A 24,415-nucleotide genomic window follows, 5' to 3' on the forward strand; every position below is an offset into this window, starting at 1 on the left:
AGTCCCTCCTTAGTACCGTATTGTTTCATTTTGTAACCTCCCATGGTGACACCCCCTGTCACGTGTGTGGTTACTCAGTAGGCTTTAATTGCAGCTTCCAAGCACTATTTTCTCAAATAGCTTTGTCCTGGCAGGACACACTCACTCCTAACGGTTTAAAAAAAGATTTATAGCACAAACGCATTTGCAATGCAATAGGTCTCGCATTTGCGAGAGTGTAAGCTATTGGCATTGTAAATGACAATGCCTTTTATTTATGGGTTTTAAAAACAAACACATAAATAAAAGGCTTTGTCATTTACAATGCCAATAGCTCAAACTCTTGTAAATGCGAGACCTATTGCATTACAAAAGCTTGTTTATTCTAATTTGGGTTTGGAAGAATATTGTATCGTAAAAAAACCTTTATTTACTCTATTATATATAGCATTTATTTTTGTTCAGTGACTCACATGATTAACCTTACAGAAAAGCTCAAACTTTAAAAATAAAATATTCATCATGCAATTAAAAAGCCCTTTATGTTTACAAAAGCCAGTGATGTGATATTCAGTTTGCCTCTTGCTTTTTTTCATAAAAATTCTGTTAATGCGTGCATAAAGCAAATAATGTAGCCAATGAGGGTGGTAGAAGCTCAGTATGTACCGTTCTAGAATTGTCACTTTTTACGTTTATTGGTTCCTAATTTATTAAATGAATTCAACTTCTTAATACTGAAGCTGTGCATCTCATGGTGCTGATGCGTTTCAACTTCCCCTAGTGTGGGTTGAGCATAGTACTAAACCCCAATGAGAGGGCCAAAGCGAAAAATATTTATAGACCTACCACTTTTAAATCCCCCAAAAACCTAGTAATCAAAATACTAATAAAAAATGGTGGTCTTTTCAAGTCGATGAAAGACAGGAATATAATCTGTATATCACTGTATCTGTTCTCTGTCTATGATTCCGACAATTATGAGAGCGTAAGAACAACTGACACTGTGGTGAAAAGCAGCTACTATCAACCCAAATTTGAATAAAGCATGAAAGAAAAGGAGGGATGTGTTATGCATACTCCAGGATAATATGGTATCCCATCATTGCACAGAAAAGCGTGCCCAGTGTCATCATCTGGGTATTACCAAAAACAACTAAGTGGAGCTCCCTCTAATGTTTATTGAGAGAGACACCAACTTAAGTTGTATCCTCTTGTGGCTACAAGAAGAAAAAGCAAGATAGGAAAGAGATTTCTTCCAGGCTTACAAATAGAAAGCAGTACTTGTAGTGAAAGGTGTGAGTAAAATCGGATAAGCTCCTAGATTACCATGCCATACTGAGTTAGTGGAGTCTTCCGAAATAAAAACAGAGTGAAGGCCAGTTTATAACCTTTTCACTGTCCATATGATCAACATGTATCAGCCATAGAAAGAGGGTGTGCCTCTGGCTTTCGTCAGGACCTAATAATTCTAATGTCACTGCATTTCTATAAATGTAACATTTCTACATACTTGGTTTACTGTTGTAAATTCTTGTCACAAGTCGTGTGAGGATAAATTCACATCAATACTTGTGTATAAGTGAGCCTCACCTCTCTCGGCACCCCGCTCGAGTGCTTACCTATCTGAGGCCCGCTCTAACCATCGATACCTCGGAACCTGAGCTCGCGCTGGGGGAGAGGCCACCGAGAGAGGTGAGGCTCACTTATACACAAGTATTGATGTGAATTTATCCTCACACGACTTGTGTGAGGATAGATTCCCTGAAGGGGGTATACCCTGACATACCCCCTTCACTCTCCTAAGGGCAAGGCAATAACCTTAGCATTGTGTGCGTCCCGGCAGGTCCTCATGGCCAACTGGGGAAAGGACTATGTGCCAGAACACATCGACTGGCTACATAGATTATGGGTAGGGCTCCTTGTTTTATGGTATTTATTTTTTCAACATTTCCGTCTTTATTTATCCATATTTATTTTTTTACCCATCTTATTGGTACTTATACATATTTATTTTGTGTTTTAAGAATAAATGGAGTGGTAACATAGTGTATTTTCACAGTTATTTAACTCATAAATATGCACTCATACTTTGATGCCTGTTGCGTTTTAGCAAAGTAAGCAGGCAGTATAGCCGTATACCAATATATGTTAGCATATGCCTACATTTAAGGAAATCTCATCCTGGTTTTTAACTCCCAATGCTGTTTATCTGCTCAGATGTTGACTTGGAATTCATGAAGGGAAGTGTCGAAAGTCAATTACAAGAAGCACAATTTTCTGGATGTTTCTGCTTTTAAAAATACAGACAGGAAACACCCTGTTTTCTGTTTGTATTCATTTCTAGAAATCAATAAAAACGGAAAACTGGGAGCCTTAATTATGGGATACTCTGGGCATGGAGAAGATTTCTACCACTATCAATTTCCAGCTGCGACAGTTTGAGAAGCACTTCCTTGTTAACGAGTTTCGAGAGCTCACCTGCCGCAGATACTTAGGAGTTTTGCTCCTGCACTAATCCACAGCGGTGTGTCTAGACCTATGTCTGTGAGACTTAAGGCAAACTCTTTGTCTTCAACTTGATGTCGATGCTGGTGAGTAAAGGGGTGTTTGGTTTCCTGTTTTGCTTCCTCAGCTTACCCCCGTTCCCACTCTGTGGTGTCCCTCTCCCCCCTTCTTTCTCTCCACCTCTTCCCCTTTTCCCACCTTAATCGGCTTTGTCAGCCGCCGCGGCCAACGGATGTAGGTAGGAGTAGTATGGGTTATTTTGTTAATAAAACGTAATAAAATAGATTTGAACCATAAAAAACAAGAGAAGGAGGTTGCTGTGCCACTACCCATCATGAGAAACAATGCAATGCACGAACAAGAAATAGAGTGGACCCTCAAAATGAAAACTAAGATACATATAACATCTACCATTTAAAAAAAGACAGTCTCTAGAAAGAAGTGCTTCTAATAAAGAAACTCATGTTATCCAAACAACTAGGCAGTCCCGAAGAAGACTTCCATAGACTCCGCCCCCAATAGGTAAAGTCGAAAAATATGAGCATCAAGATTTGAGCTGTTTCAATATAAAGGAGTTTAATTCATTTAACACATGAGCCACGAATGGAGTTAAAGAAGTGCAATTCTAGCACAATTTGTCCTGTGCTTCCAGTAGCTGCTGAATTATTCTGTTTTTTGGGGGGATTCATAGGCCTCAACCCCAGCAGTCTGAAATGGGTTGAATCTTGGGTCTTTCAACGTCTCTTTAAATGAATTTGACCTGGATAGCCCTGGGACTATGACAAAGCTCAGTTACCCCATAATTGTCAGCTCTGACCCGTTGCAAACCTTGCCTGACATCCGGTATATCTTCGATATGGCAATGCTGGCTGTCTCAATACTGTGGATGAAACATGAGTCAAGGGAAGTGAATCAGAGGACTCATCTCAACAAAGCTGTGCAGTATTTCCTTTAAATTAATTATCCTCCCTTTACTGAACTCTTTCACTGTCCCTCCTCCTTTTTTCCTCCTTTTCCTCAAAGAGTATAGCCCTATTCTCTTGGTGGTGTTATGGGTTACATTGGTTGACCTGGAAGGTCAGTGTACGGAAAAGACCATTTATTCAAATTGATGAAACCTGGCTCTGTATATGGTATACCACTAGGTAGTTATACCATGCACAGCATCCAGAGATTCCCCCAGAAGTGTACAGGGCTCAATACAAATCCAAAGTGCTCTATTTGTGGTAGTGTGGGTGAGCAGCCTTAGGTCTAACACAGAGGAGTGTAAGGCATTTTTTGTCTACAAAATGACCAATAAATGACACATGACTCAAAAAGGAGATCCACACCAATTTTATAAAAATATGCGTTGCTCAAGATTTATTTTAAGACCAATTTCTTCGAAAAAAGGTAAATAAATTCCTTAATAGAAATTCTTTTCAGTTTTACAGTGGACACAGTGCAATTTTCAGTCTTTGCAATGTTAACCTATGGAGGAAAACAACAATGTGGTTTTACAAGTAAGTATACCACTTACAATTCCAGTCTTCAGGTTGCAGTGTCAGCAGAGGCAAGGTTTAGGTAATGACAAACACTGCACCACTAGTGACACAGGGGCGGGCGGTTGCAGAGGTCAAAGTTGAAGATCAGGGCCAATGTTACCCAATGGAGACTAGGGGTGCTTGAAGACACACTGCTTGCAGGTAAGTAAAGTGGCTGCAGGGCTCAGTTTGGAAGTTTAGGCAAGCACGGGGTGGGGCCACAAGACAGCACTAACCATACACCACCAGCGGGACAGGGACGGCCGGGTGCTAGGTGCCAACATGGTGTTGGGCACCCAATGCACTTCAATGGAGAAACTCGGTTTGGGAAACAGGCTCCAGGTGACAAACTGAAGGCTGTACGAAGGAAACCAGCAACATCAGAGGTAAGTTTAGATGCTGTAGGTCATAGGGATACCGTCGTTTGAGCTCCTCAAGGCCCAGGGGCCTCGGGTACAGGGGTGTCCTTTGACATCCGTTTCACTTACCAGAGACGGTCGGTGGGACCCTTTGGACTCACACTATAGGCATCGACGTGGAACCTAGGAAGTGTCAGCCATTGCTGGACTTGGAATCAGGATCGCTGGGGAACCTTTTCTGAGTTAGTGGGCCACCTGGACACAAGCTTGAGGCGTCAGGTGCAGAGTGATCAGGGATTGAGGATCCAGAGGGCACCAGAGTCCTTTGGATTGATTTTTTGTGGACAGAGCTGCTGTCCTCCGGAGTTCTGATCTTCTTCAAAAGCAGGCAGTCCTCCCAGGGGTTGTGGCTGCAGGACAGGTATTGTTCTTTTGGTAGGGTCTTTGAAGCTGCAGACAGGCCGGTAGGGCTGGGGCCAAATCAGTGGGCTTCGACAGTATTCTCTGCACAGCGTTTTCTTCATCCTTCTTCTTATGTGAGCAGTAACTAGTTTCAGAGTCTGGGGCAGCCACCTAAATACTAGATTCAGGGGTGTTTTAAGGGAGTGACAGGAAAGGGCCATTGGGCACCTTACCCGGGGTGTCTACACCCTCGATTATGCCACTCTGTTCTGGGAGGGGGCATATTCACAGTCCTGATTGGAGGAGTCTCCCCCATCTTCATGATGGCAAAGACTGAAAGATGTGCTTCACCTCACCTTTTGCACCTTAGGGATGGAGTTGGCAGAGGTGGGCAACCTCCTATTCTTCCTTGTTTTTCCTGCCACTTTTCCCGCCCAAAGTGGGGGTCTAAAACGGGAGCTGCTATCTGCTGCTCGCAGCAGAGACTGGGGATCACACTACAAAGATGACAGGCCTTTGAAGCTTCCCTCTTCAGCAATGTGCCCTTCCTGTGGGAGGAGGTGTGACACCTCTGTCTAGGATGCGCCTTGTTTCTGGTTCCAGAGAGCGGAGTCTCTAGACCCAGGGGTCCAGAAACATGTTGGGTAGTGGCTGGCTGCCTAATGCCAGTCTGTGACCACACCAGGATTGGTAGGTTTTCAGGGGGCACCTCTAAAGTGCCCTCTAAGTACATGTTTCAATAAATACCACACTGGCATCAGTGTGAGTTTATTGAGAGGAGTAGTTTGGTACCAAACACTCCCGTGTTCAGAGAAGCCATCATTGGCCTGTGGAACTGGAGGTGTCGAGTTGCTGGCCCATGTACTCTCTATGAAAATACCTTTAAATCCTGCATTCTTTTACCCCGCAGGGAATCACAACGCGGTTGTTACAATGACCACGTTGTGATTCCGCATACCATTACTCCGCAAGTCGGAACAACGACTTGCGGAGGGGGGCACTGAAAGTTGGAATAGTATAATTTACTATTACAACTCCAGTCTGTGCGGACACTAGGGAAGGTGTTGGATTTTAAATCCAACACCTCTCCCACCCCTCCGCAAGTCGTTGTTCCGACTTGCGGATTAATGGTATGTGGAATCAGTCTTCAGCTCTACACATAGCGCTGGAAGCTAAACCGTTTATGTACCAGCTCTCCCCGGGGGCAGAGATTGTACATCTCAGTGATGATCGGAGTGACCCAGCGGTCAGTGTGGAAGACAGACTCCCCAACCTTCCAGCCAGGAACATCTTACATAATTTTGGCTTCCTCTTCAAGATTCTCCTGCATCTTCCGCAAAATACCCCGGTCAGATTCTGCTAGCAGGAGGGGCATCAGTGCCACGCGTGTCTTTAGATCTTCAATCAGCAGGCGCCTTCTCTCCCTGTTCCACTTGAATACAGTCCAGTTTCCAAATATGCTTGTGCCAATCCCAATAGCAAACATGGAGTAACCAGAGAGTCCCCTCCGAGGCAGGTGCCTCTTGTAGTCAATGGAGCCGTAAACCCCTGGGGCGGCATGTCCTGCTTCACCTTTACAGCCATCGCCGCCATCTTGGCTCCGCCAGACAGCCGATGCGTGACATCACGCAGCACCATACGAGACATGCCTCGTAGTTTATTTAGCGTTCTTTAGCACTCGTTGGGCACCGTCAATCAATCAGCTATTTGTGTAATATTTATTCAGCCCCCCTGCCCTGGGAATGGTTACACACAAAGGGTCTCTAGATTGTTTTAGACTGCATGTAATTTTTTGCAGGACACTGTCATCCCGGTGTGGACCCCCTCTTTCTCTGTGAGCTTTTATCGCCATACACTTTTTTCAATCCTGCAACAGCATGTCTATATCTCTCCCCATACTGTCGACGAACAATTACACCAGCGCAGCACCACCTCACTACCAGTGCAGCACTACCTTGGAATCAATGCAGCACCACCACCTCCGCATCAGTGCAGCACCAGCACAGATTCACTCAGCCCCACTGCAGCACCACTCAGCACCACCTCAGCACCAGCGAAGAATCTACTCAGCATCACTCAACACCACCACAGCACCACTTCGGCAGGAGCACACACCTCCTCCGCATCAGTGTACCACCACCAGCAAAGCACCAACTCTGCACCAGCGCACCAGCGCAGCCCCATCAAAGCATTAGCACAGCACCACCTCAGCACAAATGCAGCACCACCTCGGCATCAGCACATCACCAGCACAGCAACACCAATGCATCACTGAGCACCACCTCCATACAAGCACACCACCACCTCAGCACCATGTCAGTATAACTCTGCATCACCTGAGCATCAGCACAACATCACCTCAGCACCACGACAGACAAACTGGAAGACGTATTTGTTAATTATTTTTTAATAGGGTCGTTCATTTGTACATAATGTTTACTTGGTTAAATATAAGGTAACAAAAATGCTTATAACACTTTATTATAACTTTTCATCATGCTGCACAGCAGCCACACTGCTATGCAACATAGCCTAACACATTGGCAAGGCCAATAGCTCTAGCTAAACACTTCCCAAAGGCGAGACCTATTGGCTATGCCAATGCTTGTTTAACCTTCCAACGGCCTGTTAGTCCTGGTGAGGTATGAGATGGAGAGCTTGTAAGTCACTTCATGTACATATGTTCTACATAACTTTCATGTATATTAACATGAAGTTGGTCATTAATTACCTCCTTGGGAAATCCAGTACAGGGAAACAAACCCCCCATGGGGCTCAAGCTACCAAAAGAGCAACCAGATGGCCACTGTCTCTGGATATTTTGTGCAATCCACCATAAGAAAAGCAGGTTAGCTGAGGTTTGTGGCTAGCCCAACAGTACAAAATTGCCCATCCCTCAAAAATGCTACAAAGCAGTCTCAGGCACAACTGACACTACTCAAAGCACCATAAACAGTTCATTAAATTAAGGTGCAATCTAGGTTAAATGTGTATTGAAACCGGATTCAGCGTTTTTCTCCTTTTTAGGTCGAGGACCGTAGGCTGCGCTTGCGCAGTCTCGGTCAGAGATTTAATGATTCTTAGTTAGGGGGCTTGAACCCGCCCCTCTTCTCCATTGGCTGGCTTCCTAAACGAAGGCCAGCCATTGGAGGAGAGGGGCATCACTCGGTTCAAGCCCCATATTTTTCGGATTCGGGGGCGTTTTTTTAAGCTTCTTTCTTGTTTTCTTTCTCTCCTCTTCCCATTGGCTGGAATTTTACCTTCCAGCCAATGGGAAGAGGAGAGAAGGAAAACCACGCCCCCGAATCTGAAAATGACGCTGGTTTCTCCGAGGCATTCTTGCTTCGCCTCGGAGTAACGTGGTGGCGCTTATTAAGCCTTCCGTGGCTTCTTTATTTTATTATTTGGCAGCGCATTGGCACGTTGGAACAAGCAGGCCGCAGAAACATCTGTCCAGAGCGCGCCTCTGGTCAGTGGAATGTCAGGCTGCACGCCATGGACGCACACACGGAAGCAACGCGGGATCACGGCGCTGCCTGCTGCTTACATGCGATGTAAACTGAGTACACGGGAGGTAAAGTGTCCTGGCGCGTAGCTGGAAAGTGCAGACGGAGAAGGGAACATGGTGCGGGGGGCGCTGAGCAAAGAATGGAGTGACTGCAGTGGAAGGGGCTGAAAAGAGGGAAACTAATAATACAAGGACGACTGATCCAAATAATAAGAGGAACAGGCAATCAAACATGGAAGCAAATAGAGGACACAAGAGCAGGGTAGATGGAAAAAGGACATTAAAGATGGATTAAAAAAAAACAGAGTCGGCGAGTGGAAAACTTCAGAAAGGAACGGGAGAGTCGTACAAGTTAACGGCGGAAAGTCATATGTGCAGTCGTGAAGCGTCACATGGTGGAGAGGCGAGGAGGGAGGGGGATCCCCACAGGCTGAGAAGAGTCAGGCAGAGTCATAGAGGAAATGTGTATAGAAAAGAGGCGACTAAAGTGTGGGGGGTCACACATGTGGTGAGGAGTTGGGTGAAGTCAGGATGAGGAGCGATGCACAACGGAGTACCAGAGAAGCCCGTGTGGATGGTCCGCAGGAGCCTCGAAGCCTCAGGCTTTCCGCTCTTTCCTTTGTTTGGCTCTTTCTTCAAGCGCCTTCACTGGGCGGAAGCAGGAGACGTTTGAAAGCCTACATTTCTCAACGCCAGATTGGCTATTTGTCGTGTAGGGCACAGACTTTCAGCACAATAAACTAACGCTGCAGCGATACCCACTTTAAACTAAAACTGAAGCAAAACCCACTTTAAACTAACACTGCAGCAAAACCCACTTAAAAAGAAATCTACGTGCAGCTCCTGCTGTTTTTCAGCCTAGAAGGGGGGCACTGACCCTGGAGAATACAGCAATGTCCCTCGAGTCCGTTTGTAGTCTAAATCTAAACGACTCTTCACCTAAACACTGCATCGGGTACAGCCTGGATCTCCTGGCTCTCTTCCAACCTAAGCCTCGATAGAGGCCTTATTACAGCCACCCTTCCTCGTCCAGTGTGGTTCCCTGGGTATAGGTCTTAAACTATGAATATCAAACTACACAGAGCTCACCGTCTGCACTCCCGCCCCCGGTTTCGAGAGCGTGTTGGGTGTAGCCGTTACACATCCAATAACTGAGGCCGGTCTCCCAGGCGGCTCACTCTGGCTCGGAAACCGCCGATGAGAAACACGCCGGGCCTCCCTCACTTTAAAGCGGGACCCGGCTCAAAAGCCGGTCTGCTGCCCGTCGTGAAGCGTCACATGGTGGAGAGGTGAGGAGGGAGGGGGATCCCCACAGGCTGAGAAGAGTCAGGCAGAGTCATAGGGAAAATGTGTATAGAAAAGAGGCGACTAAAGTGTGGGGCATCACACGGGTGGTGAGGAGTTGGGTGAAGTCAGGACGAGGAGCGATGCACCACGGAGTACCAGGGAGGCCCGTGTGGATGGTCCGCAGGGGCCTCGAAGCCTCAGGCTTTCCGCTCTTTCCTTTGTTTGGCGCTTTCTTCAAGCGCCTTCACTGGGCGGAAGCAGGAGATGCTTGAAAGCCTATATTTCTCAATGTCAGATTGGCTATTTGTCATTTAGGGCACAGACTTTCAGCACAATAAACTAACGCTGCAGCGAAACCCAGCTGTGGCAGGATTGTCACAGTATAAAATGTAATCTTGCTGTCAGAATGTGTGCACGCCGCTCGAGCAGCGTGTGCTCTGCATTTCAATGGCAGGTTAACTGGAGAGCGCGTCTGGGCACCCATGCCACTTGTACACTTTAATAATATGCTAAACACGTCATTAACAATTCAGTTAAACTGAGGGTCCAGTTTGGACCGGGCGTAAAGAGAGGTTGTTGTGCTCGGGGCATTATCCCTGGGTTCCCAAATGAGCATCAATTCACCTTTGTTTGTCGTATGCAAAGCTGCCATTTCGCAGTAACTGGGGTGTGCTGCTCCCAGCCAGCCCTGTGTATACATCTCGGGCGGAGAAGCAAATGACTTGTGGCAATCTTTGATTGGGGCTGCTTTGCCTTGGAAGTCGTGTGGGCAGTGCCTGCACTTCTCAGACAATTGCACAGAAAGGCGCAGTATATCTCCCTGGAGGTGCCCCCTCCCCCAGCACCGAGAGGCCAAAAAAGAACCACTCTGCACTGGAGCATGCAGCCCTGGTCTCTCTCTCTCTTCCTTTTAAGAATTTCTAGCGCAAAGCAAGCACTCGTTTTTTAGGTCTTGGACTAGCGTCATCAGAGGCTTGCTGTATCAACCCGAGAGGCGCTTGTTCTCCAACTGAACCCCGGAGGCTGCATGACATCATTTAATAGACAAACTAGAATGGGGTCAGGCGCCTGCGTTGTCCTAGTCGCGACCGCTCTGTGTGTGTATGGGGAGGGCTCTGTGTGTGTGTGGGGCTCTGTATGTGTGTGTGTGGGGGGGGGCTCTCTGTGTGTGTGTATGGGGCTCTGTGTGTGTGTGGGGGGGGCTCTATGTGTGTTTGTGGGGCTCCGTGTGTGTGGGGGGCTCGCTGTGTGTGTGTGGCTCGCTGTGTGTGTGTGTGGGGCTCTGTGTGTGTGTGTGTGGGGGGCTCTGTGTGTGTGTGTGTGGGGGGCTCTGTGTGTGTGTGTGTGTGTGGGGCTCTGTGTGTGTGTGTGTGTGTGGCGCTCTGTGTGTGTGGGTGGCTCTGTGTGTGTGTGGGGCTCTGTGTGTGTGTGTGTGGTTCGCTGTGTGTGTGTGTGTGGCTCGCTGTGTGTGTTTGTATGTGGCTTGCTGTGTGTGTGTGTGTGTGGCTCGCTGTGTGTATGTGTGTGGCTCTGTGTGTGTGTGGGGCTCTGTGTGTGTGGGTGGCTTTCTGTGTGTGTGGCTCTGTGTACGCGAATACTCTCTACTACTCTCTAATGCTCACCTATTGCCATTGTAAATGACAATACCATTTATTTATGTTTTTTTTTGTAAATGAAAAAAAATGTCATGAGCAATGCCAATAGCTCTACCTTTAATAATGCCGAGACCATTGCATTGTAAATGCTTGTTTCGTATTGTGTTTTTAACATGGCATGTGTTGCTCTTTCCTTCACTTTTGGTTTAAGACACAAGTGACTGACAGGGCCGCTGGAATTTTGTGTCAGAAGAGGATGAAGTAATGCGGCAAGGAAACCATTATGCGACATAATTTGGTACATTTTGAAGCAGTCTTACCTCATTCTCTTGTTATTTTTACACAGGACCACTGTATTGTCAAAGGTTTCACGTTATCAATATCCTAACACTTAAGAACAGTTTTTTCAGCAATTGTAAGGTGACCTGTCTCCACCAAAAAAGGCCTGCGACTAAGAGATGATGTGTGGTAGTATTGCCGGCAACTTTTGATAGGTTTTATCTAGATACAATTTGTGTTAAAATCTGCAAATTATGCAGAGGATTATGGATAAAGTGCCCAGTGTGGCAAATCTATAATTATATTCAAAATGTCCCTGCCGCAGAATGGCGTAATTCCAGTCAACATACTGATAATTTATTTTGAAGCAACAAGTATTAAAAGGAAGAAGTGGAGGAACATGGTTTGTACAGGAGGCAGTGTCAAATTACATACTCATACTGTTTGTGCTACAGGAGTACAGCACTTTAACTAATTTCTTCATGAAATCGTACCTTAAAATTCCCTATATACTATGTATTAGTTTATGTTTATGTTTATGTTTGAGCCATTTTTAGAGCGCGCAAATACCCGGGGGTGTCTCGGTGCTAGAATACAGAACCATCACTGAGGTGATAAGTTATACTGGGAAGAGCCAGGTTTTCAGTTTCTTCCTGAAACTAAGGAGAGTTGGGACGGTTTTGATGTGGATAGGCAGTGTGTTCCAGAGTTTGGATGAAGAGATAGTGAAACACGTGTCACCCCAGTTAACCTTTTTTGTTCGAGGGACTTTCAGCATATGTGCCGACTAGGAACGGAGAGTTCTTGTCTTGTTTTGTTGATTGTGACTTGCTGCTTTCAAAATAAAAAGCTTACGTTTTTTTGTAGAAAAAAAACATATTTTAATCAAGATTGTGTTTATTAAGGAACCCCTTACACCACCAAAGATGTTTCTGTTGGTAGGCAAGAAAACACTTGTGAACTACCTATAAAACATGAGGCTTTTTACCAGTTTCTTTGCACATTGTATTGTAAAACGAACCAGATTCCCCTTCATTTTCTCCCTCAACCTCTGTGGTGAGCCGGTGGGTTATGTGTGAGAGGCTCGCTGTCTTTGTATGTTTCTGCTAAGGAATTTGAGTCCTGCCTGTTTGAAGGCTCACCAGCTTCCACTGCATTATTGCGAGATGGTTAACATTTAAGGTCCAGATTCCGTGTTCCTTATGGCATATTTAATGTTATGGAAGAAATGTCTTTGTGAGTTTGTTACAAAGTAGAAGGTGCAGTTGGCTCTTGCGATGTTAGAAATTGTGTTATAGGCTAACAGGTGCATAGGCTGTCTCTTATGTTGCAAGAGATGTTATTAGCTAATTTTGAGCTACTATTTGCACGGACCTGGCTCTTCTGTTGTAAGATATGTCATTATTTAATTGTTATAGGCTGCTATATGCAAGGTCTGTCTCCTATGATGTGAGCTATATCAACGTGAAACTGAGAATGAGTTTATATGTGTAGAGGGGCCATCTGTAATATGTAGCAGATGACAGTGTGTAATGCATAGAGTTAATATGGGCCTGGGTCTCTGTCTCCTAAGATATAAGTATCATCATTGTGCATTGGTTATAGGCTAGTACGCCCCATGGGGTGCATCGTATAATGCAGGAGACATCGTTATACACTTATTAGCTGCAGAGGGGTCCCTCTTATGATGCAGGGGCTGCCATTATAGTCTGCTTATAGACAAGCATGTGCAGTGGGCTCTGTTTCTTATGATGCAAGAGAGGTCATTATGCACCAGGTAAAGGTTAGAATGTCCAGAGAGTTCTCTCTTTTATGATGTACGAGATGACATCATGCGCTGGTCAAAATCTAGTATGCGCAGAATGCTATCTCTCCTATGACATGGGTGATGTCATTATGCACCATTTATAGTCTAGTATGTCCAGCATCCTTTGTCTTTTATGATATAAGAGATGTCTTTATGGATTTTATTATAGCATTTATATAGTATGTCATCCCCGTTGTGAGACACGGAAAAGCTTAAGCAGAGATAGAGCATGCTATTAGCCTGGGGAAGTGAGTGCTTGGTAGTGTTGTACTTGTTGTGACCCTACGTAGGAAGCATTTTGATGTCATGCATTAGTGACGACAGAGGTGCTCTTGTTTTGTCTTGGGGCGCTGTGCCTAGCAGTGGGATGGAGGAGGTGTTGTGAGAGATAGGTGCATAGATTGTAATTGCAGTTAGCCAAAAAGGTCCTAGGTTTTATTTCATGGTTTCTCTTACGCTTTCAATGCATATCACATGCTAATTACAGCAGCTGGGTCCACCACTCTGTAAATAATTGTGGATCTGGTAAGAGGAATGGCAGATGGAGGAGGAAAGGAGAAAGAGGAACAAATCTGTTATATGTAGTCCAGTTTGGTGGGAGATGGGTAGGGGGCTAAAACATACAGGCAGCTACATAGCACCAACTTAGCCCGAGGGACAGTGGGGTACTGTATGTGTGTACCCAAAGAAAAAGGAGAAGTCAAAGGCTGCCTAGTAGTCCATATGGCAAGATGTGCAATCACAGAGATGCTGTCAAAAGAGGTAAATGATGCCTAGTGGACAAGAATGGCAGGTGGTGGCACAAGTAGTAGTATGGCCACTTTTGGAAGGCAGTGATACTGTCTGCAACTTTACAGATATAGCTCATGAAAAATGAAAGAAGTGGAGGAGCATCAAGGTTGGCAACTCAGCAGAAATGTTACAACCTTCAAAGGCCCAGATTTCACCTACTCCTGCTAGGTCAAAGGAAGACATTACTTTGAGCAGGGGATGGCAACCAACCTTTCTCGTCCTTCCAAAGCTATGAAAAAATGTCATTTTGCACTGATTATAGAGTAGTATTTCCCCCTTGTAGAAGAGGTGTGGCGCAGCAGCCAGGGTGCCTGACTCCGGGCTACGGGGGTTCATGTTTCAATCCCCGGTGCCGGTGGCAGGTTAGCCGAACACCATGTATTATATTGTATTGTAATTGCATTTATATAGGGCTTACTACCCCTGACGAGGCGTTGAGGCACTTTTTCGGTGAGTAGCACGCTATTCCGGGGCCCATAGAGGATTAGTGTTGAATTAGTATAGTGACACATGCAAGTACATTTTAAGTAGTGGATAGGTTAGTCAGTTATTTGAATTTGGAATGATATCAGAAGGATAGAGGAGGGAAAAGGTTTGTATTTATATAGCGCTTGTTACCCCTGATGGGGTGTTGACGCACGCCATTCAGGAAGCCCATAAAGGATTAGTGGTGAATGAATATGGTGAAATATGAAGTAATTTCAGTGGTGGATATTAGTCAGTTATTTGGATTGAGAAGGATAGCGGAGGGATAAAAGGGGAGGAAAGGTTTGCATTCATATAGCACGTGTTTCCCCTGATGGATGTTGAAGCGCTTTTCTGGCGAGTAGCACGCCACTCCGGAACCCATAAAGGATTAGTGGTGAATTAGTATAGTTGAATATGGAATTTGAGAAGTGAACATGTTAGTCTGTTAATTTTGATTGAAAAGGATAGTGGAGAAATAACAGAGTGAAAGATGTTTTTTTTTTTTAGCAGTAGGAGGAGGCTTTTGGATGAGTAAAAAGGAGTTTTGGAGCGGAGGAGTCAGAGGGAAGAGGTTAGAAAGGTTTATTTTAGGGGATCGGTTTAGTAAAAGATATCAGATGATGCAAGGAGGGGTAGAGTAGGAGAGAGTCTAGAAAGGGTTTTTTTGGGGAATATATTAGGGGTATGGGGTTTGGGATAAATGAGAGAGTGGGTGTAGAGAATATTATGATAGATGTATAGGGTGAGAGATAGGGTAGTGCATTGGAAAGAGTAGTAGAAAGAAGCTTGGGATAAGTCAGAAAGTTGGGCTAGAAGGTATATTGAGAGAAGTATAGACTGAGAAATAGGGTAGTGCACTGGAAATGCTAAATTAGAAGAAAGTGATATAGATCTATAAGTACCATAAGTTTGTGGATGTGGATGGTGTGGGTTGGGTATTTCTAAATGGGTTAATGGGCAGCATTTCTGACCCTTGTCTGCTCCGCCCTTAACAGGCTCAAACAGGCAAATGCCCTTGTCCTCTCCGCCCTTAGCCTCAATGCCCTATCCCTGGCCTTTTTTAACCCTAGTAATCAGGTGACGACTTCAGCCAATGGGAACCCTAAACCTAACACTATCCAATCACAACACTAGCCATAAAATCTAGAACCAATAGGAGACCAGGACATTACAGCCAATCTTAGCCCTAGTCTAAGCACCCAATCAGTTAAAAAACCCTGATCTCTATGTCCAATAGAGTCCCTAGCCCTACCAGTAGTCCCAACCCACGTAACCAATGGCACAGGAAGCCCTAGTCCCTACTTCCAATAGAATCCCTAACCCTACTCTTAATCGCACAACTAGTCCAGGAACCAATCACACCAGAAGCCCTAATTGCTACTTCCAATTAAAGGTCTAACCCTAGCCCTAGTCCCACCCTATTCCCAACAACCAATAACATATAAAGTCCTGGTCCCTACTTCCAATAGAAATCCTAACCCTAGCCCTAGTCCCAACCCTACATTGATTAAATCACAGACCCAGAAACCAATCAGAACTCTTAAATACCCAACCAATGAGGACACTAACCCTAATCCAATAGAAACACCAAATACAACCACCAATCAGTGTACACATGTACCAACCACTAGCAGACCATATAAGGTCCTTGCGACCTCAGACAAGGTTTGCTGGCCAGGGAGATGGAAGCTGCTTCTACTGTTCATAATCTCTTAGGCGATAGACAGGCTCAATCCACACTTTGCACTTCTGCAGGTAAAGGCCTCACTAACTTGAAAACTAACAATACTGTTTGAATAAAACTTTACTCCCTCTCCTGGACAAAAAACGAAGTGCACAGTCCCTAGTAAACACAGTTTATACAGCTCACAGAAGCACCTTCTGATGTAGAATATCCCTGTTGTGGGCGGGGGAAAGCAGTGGGGCTGGTTTCACTGGCTTGTGAACAGAAAATGGTGGCTGGAGGTGCACTGTTTTAACATACAGGTCTTAGCACAGAGCAAAGAAGAAATTTGGAGGGAAAACTGAATTGTCACCAGGAATAAGAGGGATAAACTAGAGTTTGGACTGCAAATGTCACAATTCAACATGTTAAATGGAAGCAATCGTGGGCAGGGAAAACCACAAGTTTAAAACACAAAACAGCTGATAAAATATGCATCCCAGGCAGGTTAAAACTACATTTTTAAACTGTAACATCCACAGGCAAAGACAGTAATCACAGAAAGGGAAAATCGTTTTTTAACAACTTTTGTTTTGGGGATGAGACAGCACTGGTCTGTCTCCTTACCACTTCCTGGACTCTGCTCACTGCAATCTGGGGCACAGGTAGGCAGCAACTCACAAGATGGAGCAATAGCTTGCTTAATCTTCCCGAGGGCCCCCAGCGCCTGGACACCAATTCGGAGGTAGCTGTGCGCTTTACAAATAATGGTATTTCATTTTTCATTTCATTTCATTTTCACGGGCTTTGTCTTTTATGATACAAGAGATGTCATAGTGTGCTGGTTATAGGTTAGGACATGATGTAAGAAACGTCTTTATTAACTAATTATAGGCCAGTAACACTGAAAAAGTTGTCTTGTATGATGCTATAGATGCGTTTTGTGCTAGGGTAAGCTGATATGTACAGGTGGAACAGTCTCTTATGATGTAAGAGATGTTTTGCAATGGTTATAGACCAGAATATACAGCTGGCTACTTATCTCCTGCTGTAAGAGATTTCATTATGCAATGATTATAGACTAAGCACACCAAATGGCTCTGTCTCTTCTGATATATCAGTAAGCACTGTTTACAGTCTAGTATATCCAAAATGGCGTTGTCTTTTATGCTGTAAGACATGTTGTTAAGAGCAAGTATGTGCTAATGTGTTTTTTTATGATGCAAGCGAGGTCAATATGGAGTGGTTATAAGCTGATGTTTGCAGGTGGCTTCATAAGTGCAGGTCATAGTGTGTGCAGGGAACGGTGCCTCTTATGATTCAAGCAGAGGCATAGATAGCACCGGTGCCATGCGCCCTAGCGCATGCAAGCAAAATGGCCCGCTACTCTTTTCCTAGTAAAAATGTATCAACAACCAAGGCTCAGTGGGGTCATCTGGGCCCCGGTGCCACTGCACCTGCTGCATCATTTACATCTATTCTATGGACGAGAGGTGTCATTAAATGTTGTTTGTAGATTAGTGCATGCAGGTGCCTCTATTTCTTATGCTGTAAGATATATCGTGTGCTATTACGAGATCACAGGGTCGTACTCTTTTAAAAACGTGAGTACATACAGCGAGCCTTTCTTTTGTGGCTTTTCGATTTCCTTTCACTTTAGCTTGTGGCGAATATTTAAGCCAAATTCGGTGGGCATTTTCCTTTCCTTGCCTCGTACATAGACCCTGGTCTGGCAGAGGCCTCCAGCTGCCAGGGCTTCCCTGCATGACTCACCTTGATAAAATGGCGTGACTCAGGTCAGTAAACAGTCTCCGAAAGGATGCAGACCGGGCGTCGTGTGCCGCCGCCGGCCGGCACGCTCCCTCATCTGGGCCCAGCATCCTGTTGACGGTGGGATTAGTGTGCAGGCGCTGCTGGGGCCCGAGTGGGAGAGGGTCCTGGCTGATCCGCCTCTGAGTCACTGCTGTGAGCAGGCGACGACGCTTCCGCGCACCTGCCCTGGGCCCGCGCGGCTGCCCTGACCCCGGTGGGGCGGGGCCAGGTGTCAGGGCGCTCCTCACCTGGCGGCAGGAATTCCAGAGCGTTTCATCACTGCGCCTCTGAAGGGCATTCCCGGGATTAGGGCAGGGCGCGCGCTGATCCGCAGGCGAGGCAAGCAAGCACTTTTTATTTGTTTTATGAGCTTAAGCCGGGAGCAGTTACGCCACAACATCCTCACACCATTTAAGTTTTAATTGGGCCACGTTTAAAGATGTCAAGGGTCGCATGCATCTCGCTGGGAACTCTAGCACCTCCGCAGCTACATATTTTGAGGCGCGTTGACTGTTAAGAGGGAACGGTCATGCACGTGAACAGTTTAAGTACAGAGGAATGTTCTCCTGCAAAGGGCTGGCGCTTTTGTTTTCACATCACAGCTAGTTGTTCTCCAAGGTCCAATTTACCATCACCATTTTCGAAACGTGACGTAGACGAGCTTCTGCTCGGCACCATTTATAAACACACCTTGGTGTATTGTAGATGGTATAGGTGCTGTCTGGAGGTTTCTGTCCAGGAGTTTGAACTTCGCAGTGTTTCTGATCTTGACGTCATTGCAATGGGTGAGTAATTTCATATGCTAGGTGTGATCATTGGTGAGGGGTAAGTGAGAACATGAAGATGGTTGGTGGGGGTTAATACACTAGCTAAGCAGATTAGGTATTGTTAGGTTGTACTGGCATGGACTTTCAAAGTAGAGGTTGTGATCTTTGATATGTGGGCAGTTTTCAGAAATACTATACATGCTGTCCATATGGTTGCACCATCAGAGGCAGATTGTAAACAATGCTCCATTTGCATCATGTTGTTAGTGAAGACAGCCACCAGATAAGAGTGTAAGCACTGCACTATTTGTATCTTGTCATTAGTTTAGAGTCAAAGACATGCTGGAAACACAGATAAACACAGCACTATACCATTTGTTCAGTGCTATCAGAACCACACAAAGACTGTAAACATTTTGTCATTTGTTTTGTGTGCTTGGGATAGGCACAACAGACATGTAACTAACACTCCTTCTGCACAATTTCCACTTACGTGCATTGGGTAGCCAGTCATATGCGGGCTGTAGGCACTGCACCATGTTTATAAGGTTATTGGCATACTCAGGCTCATATGGAAACAGTCAACTCACCACTATTTGTCTCACTAAAGTTGTGCTTATGTGAAAATAATGAGAAAATGCGTACTGCCAAAACATTCTTGTTTTCACCGTTTGCATATGTTTTATTTTTCCTCTCCGTCTTTTAGGTCTGGCTTGACAGTGCAGCCACATATATTGTTACCAATACTTTAAGCCAGTGATACTGAAAGTATGGCCCAATGGCAGCATGCGATCCTCCTTACCTTTACATGTGGTCCCCCTGGTCAATATCAACATAGGGCTCTTGTTTTCTTGACTCATTGAGAAAGAAGTTAAATAAACAGGCAAACCTTTATTTGAAGATTAATTGAAGTTAAAGGAAGGAAGTAACTAAGTTATCCTGCACAGACTAACTGTAAAACACCTTTATTTTTAAAGACATCTTGCAGTTAAAGTGTAAAAATAACGATAAGGTTGCTTCAAATACAAAAAGCCTATTTCATCAACATGCATAATCGTTTCACCTTAGTACATCACATTACATCATGAGAAGTAATTTTTTTAATGCAATAGTTTTCAAACATCAATTTTCAAACATTAATCACCCCCGCGCCGCGCTGCCCCACCTCCCCACCCCCACACTCTTTGGGCTGGGTTACTATTATACCTGGAAAACATTATAGATTATTAATACAAACACAGATGACAATTTTGAACAATGGGCACCCAGAAGTCATGTATTTTGACCTCCATTTATATATGACTAGCTTACTCGTCGCGCGTTGCTGCAATCTCAGAAGAAAGGAAATTTAAGGAAACTTGTTATGATAACGTTTAATTTACATTGTGTCATTTTTATTGAAACGTATTCATTTTAATATGGAAAACATTTTAGAGTGTTGTTTTAATTCTTTTTATTTATTCGAGTGCTTGTGGATACACAGTATTTTTTGTTTTTCCGTCTGGTGCGTACACGAATAAATCAGAAGGTTTTCCGACGCGTGAGCTGGCGACATACAGTTGTACATGTGAGAAACACGGATTCTCCAAATCTAGTCCACACACTTGCAGCGATTGTCCTTGTGCTTTGTTGATGGTCATTGCAAAAGCGAGTCACACCGGAAACTGTAAACATTTAGTATTGGAAAGATTATGAGGGCCCCGGGGGGGCCGATATTTAACAATTAAAAAACATTTTTTTTTGCCAGAAACCTTTGCGGGAGTGTACTCAACAACTTTTACCAATTTTTTTTTTTTTGCCAGAAACCTTTGCGGGAGTGTACTCAAAAACTTCCCAAAGTTTAATGGCAATCGGATGAATGGTGTAGTAATGCATAAAGGACAAACAGACAGACATACTTTCGTTTTTAGGTCTCGACTATTCTATGCCGCAGGGATAAATAGACAAGAGTATGGTAGGCAAAACAAGCTCTTGAACCATTGCGGATGTAGTACAGTTCATGTGAACACAATCACGCGCATTCTCCCCACGGGCATTTTTTTCAAGAGCTGTCATTGGCTCTTCACTTTGTGCACGCTGCATTCAGCTGCCCTCCTCCCACCCCCTCCTTCTCCAGCGCGCGCCTCTTGCTCATCACACCCCCTCCCTCTCCAGCACGCCAACACGCAGCCCACAGCCTCTCTCCCATTGCGCATTCTCCCCACAGGCATATTTTTCAAGAGCTTTCATTGGCTCTTCAATTTGTGCATGCTGCATTCAGCTTCCCAGTCCTCCCACCCCCTCCCTCTCCAGCGCGCGCCTCTCGCTCATCACACCCCCTCCCTCTCCAGCACGCCAACACGCAGCCCACAGCCTCTCTCCCATTGCGCATTCTCCCCACGGGCACATTTTTCAAGAGCTTTCGTTGGCTCTTCGCTTTGTGCACGCTGCATTCAGCTGCCCAGTCATCCCACCCCCTGCCTCTCCAGCACGCGCGTCTCGCTCATCACACCCCCGCCCACCCACCCACACCCCACACAGCAATGCCGAGAAGCTTTTTTCCTCTAGTAACATATCGTTTGCTATCTCTTGTATTTTGTTTGCTCTTGATACTTACACAATTGTCACTATTGCCTCATGTAACGTAACGTTTGCTTTTGTAACATGCTCACTTTTAATTTTTGCTTCATGTATCACTACTGTTCCTATTGTGAACCGCCCTGACACCTTCGGGTTAAGTCCGCGCTATATAAGAACGCCTCCCTCGCTCTTCTGCCACCGCCATTGCGTTGGTTCTCGCGCTCCTTTCTCCCTCTCTCCCGCACGCTCGCCACCGCTCTGAGCCAACCAAAGAGCGGGTACAGCAGCTCGTGCACCAACTGAGAACAGCGCGCAAGCTCAAAAGCCAAACTGGATAACTACGCATGCGCGTGAACTCCCAAACGCAACTCGTACCTGCGCATATGTCACTACCTTAATTTGTGCGCACGCGCTCTCGCTGTCATCGGAGTCACGCGTACAGTCTCACAATGAAGCTCGCGGCTTTCTTTTCTCTAATTGCAGGCTCTTTGTGTGGTCTGCGTATGTGTGCTGGTGAAGTGTTTTCCCGTTTCTCATCCAATACGCCCTTCCAGCGCCTCTACTTCCCGAACTACGAACGCCAGATTTTTCGTCACAAGTGGAAGTGTTAAGGTGCCTCTAAAGTTAAAATTATTTAATATTTTGCACACGGTAGTGGCATTATGGTGTATATCAGCTACAGAAGTATACCATTACATGCCAATCTACGTTGGTTTCATTGTTTTCGAAGGAAAATACCGATCTTTTAGGGAAGTCATGTTGACAACATTTAACTGTGTGCTTGGCTTTTGTGATAAAACCATCACGAAGCAAACATGCATAGTTAAATGTACTTCCTTTATGGGCCTTCGGTGAACCTTCAAAAACCACGGGTCGATTCCAGTATCATTAACATTTTCTTCCCCCCTCCTCTACATCCAACATGGAGCGCAAGGAAGCCCACTTAAGCCATGTGCTCTCAGTGCTGAGTCAGTTTTTTGCCTAAACACATGTAAACAACTGCGTGAAACAGTGTTCCCTTCACCGCCAGGGCTGCTGGTTGAGTCCTTTTATTTTACATTTACTTACAGGTTTCCTTTAATTTGCTTATTTCTCCTTCTAGTTATTTATTTTTGTCTCATTCTTCAGCATCCACTACTGGGTGCACATCCCCTCCACCCCTTAAATGTCTTTATTGACTTTTGGGTATAAACAACGATACTGCTGCATGCTGCAGACTACCACACAACTCACACTCCTGCATGCCACACACTCCTGCACGCCACACACTCCTGCACGCCACACACTGCTACACGCCACACACTGCTGCACTCCACACACTGCTGCACGCCACATACTGCTGCACACCACACACTGCTGCACGCCACACACGGCTGCACGCCACACACTGCTGCATGCCACACACTACTGCATGCCACACACTGCTGCACGCCGCACACTGCTGAACGCCACACAACACCACCACATCACTCGACGACACCACCACATCACTCTAGGACACCACCACATCACTCGAGGACACCACCACATCACTCAGGGACACCACCACATCACTCAGGGACAACACCACATCACTCAGGGACAACACCACATCACTCAGGGACACCACCACATCACTCAGTGACACCACCACATCACTCAGGGGCATCACTACATCACTCAGGATCACACCACATCACTCAACTCCACCCACCAACTCCACTCTCCAACCCCAACTCCACCCTCCAACTCCAACTACACCCTCCAATTCCAACTCCACCCTCTAAATCTAACTCCACCCTCCAACTCCAACTCCACCCTCCAACTTCACCCTCCAAACCCGACTCCACCCTCCAACCCCACCCTCCAACGCCAACCCCACCCTCCAACTCCACCCTCCAACCCCAACTCCACCCCCCAACTCCACCCTCCAACACCACCCTCCAACTCCACTCTCAAACTCCACCCTCCAACCCCAACTCCACCCTCCAACTCCAACTCCACCCTCCAACTCCACCCTCCAACTTCACCCTCCAACCCCAACTTCACCCTCCAACTCCAACTCCACCCTCCAACTCCGCCCTCACTCTATCTATCGCCCTCACTCTATTTATCGCCCTCACTCTATCTATTTATCGCCCTCACTCTATCTATCGCCATCACTCTATCTATCGCCCTCACTCTATCTATCTATCTATCTATCTATCTATCTATCTATCTATCTATCTATCTATCTATCTATCTATCTATCTATCTATCTATCTATCTATCTATCTATCTATCTATCTATCTATCTATCTATCTATCTATCTATCTATCTATCTATCTATCTGTCTGTCTGTCTGTCTGTCTGTCTGTCTGTCTGTCTGTCTGTCTGTCTGTCTGTCTGTCTGTCTGTCTGCCTGTCTATCTATCTATCGCCCTCACTCTATCTATCGCTCTCATTCTATCTATCGGCCTCACTCTATCTATCTATCAGCCTCACTCTATCTATCTATCGGCACCACAACATCACTATGCGCTACCACAGCATCACTGAACACCACAGCATCACTTGTCGCCTCCACAACATCACTCAGCGCCACCACAGCATCAATCTGTGCAATCATTCAACAAGAACTGGTTCAAATATGTTCGCTCAATGTTTTAAGCTTTATTACAAATGTCACAAAAAGATGTTAATATTTCACTTCTGTTCTTCGATTTTCTTCATAATAAAACACAATGAACATAATCTTCACAAAAGTTATTTACAAAAGTTTAAGCTATTGCCATTATAAATTACAATAACTTTTTTTAAAGTATTAATTATAACAAAAATTACAAGCGATTGTTATTTGTAATATCAATATATCTAAGTCATGTAAATACAACACATATTGCGTCACAAATGCTATAGGTGTCACATTTGCGAAAGTTTAAACTATTGGCATTGTAAATGACAAAGCTATTAATTTCGCTATTTTCAAAACCAACACATAAATAAAAAATGTGTCATTTTCAATACCAATAGCTCAAACTTTCCTAATGCGAGACCTATTGCATTGCAAATGCTCGTTGTATATATAGATAGATGAAGAAGAAGGAAGATAAGTGAAATTAAACAATTTTCTAGGGTAGTGGGTAAATTG

At 45.2% G+C, this 24,415-nt stretch overlaps 1 protein-coding gene and 1 pseudogene across 1 annotated transcript in view; one reads left to right on the forward strand and one right to left on the reverse strand.

Moving 5' to 3' along the window:
* Positions 1-24,415, forward strand: part of NTF4 (neurotrophin 4) — a 141,389-nt gene that overhangs the window by 70,783 nt on the left and 46,191 nt on the right. The window lies entirely within an intron of this gene.
* Positions 5,922-6,361, reverse strand: LOC147701518 (NADH dehydrogenase [ubiquinone] 1 alpha subcomplex subunit 13 pseudogene; annotated as a pseudogene).

Source organism: Lissotriton vulgaris, chromosome 7, assembly GCF_964263255.1.
Source record: "Lissotriton vulgaris chromosome 7, aLisVul1.2, whole genome shotgun sequence".
Lineage (NCBI taxonomy): Eukaryota > Metazoa > Chordata > Amphibia > Caudata > Salamandridae > Lissotriton > Lissotriton vulgaris.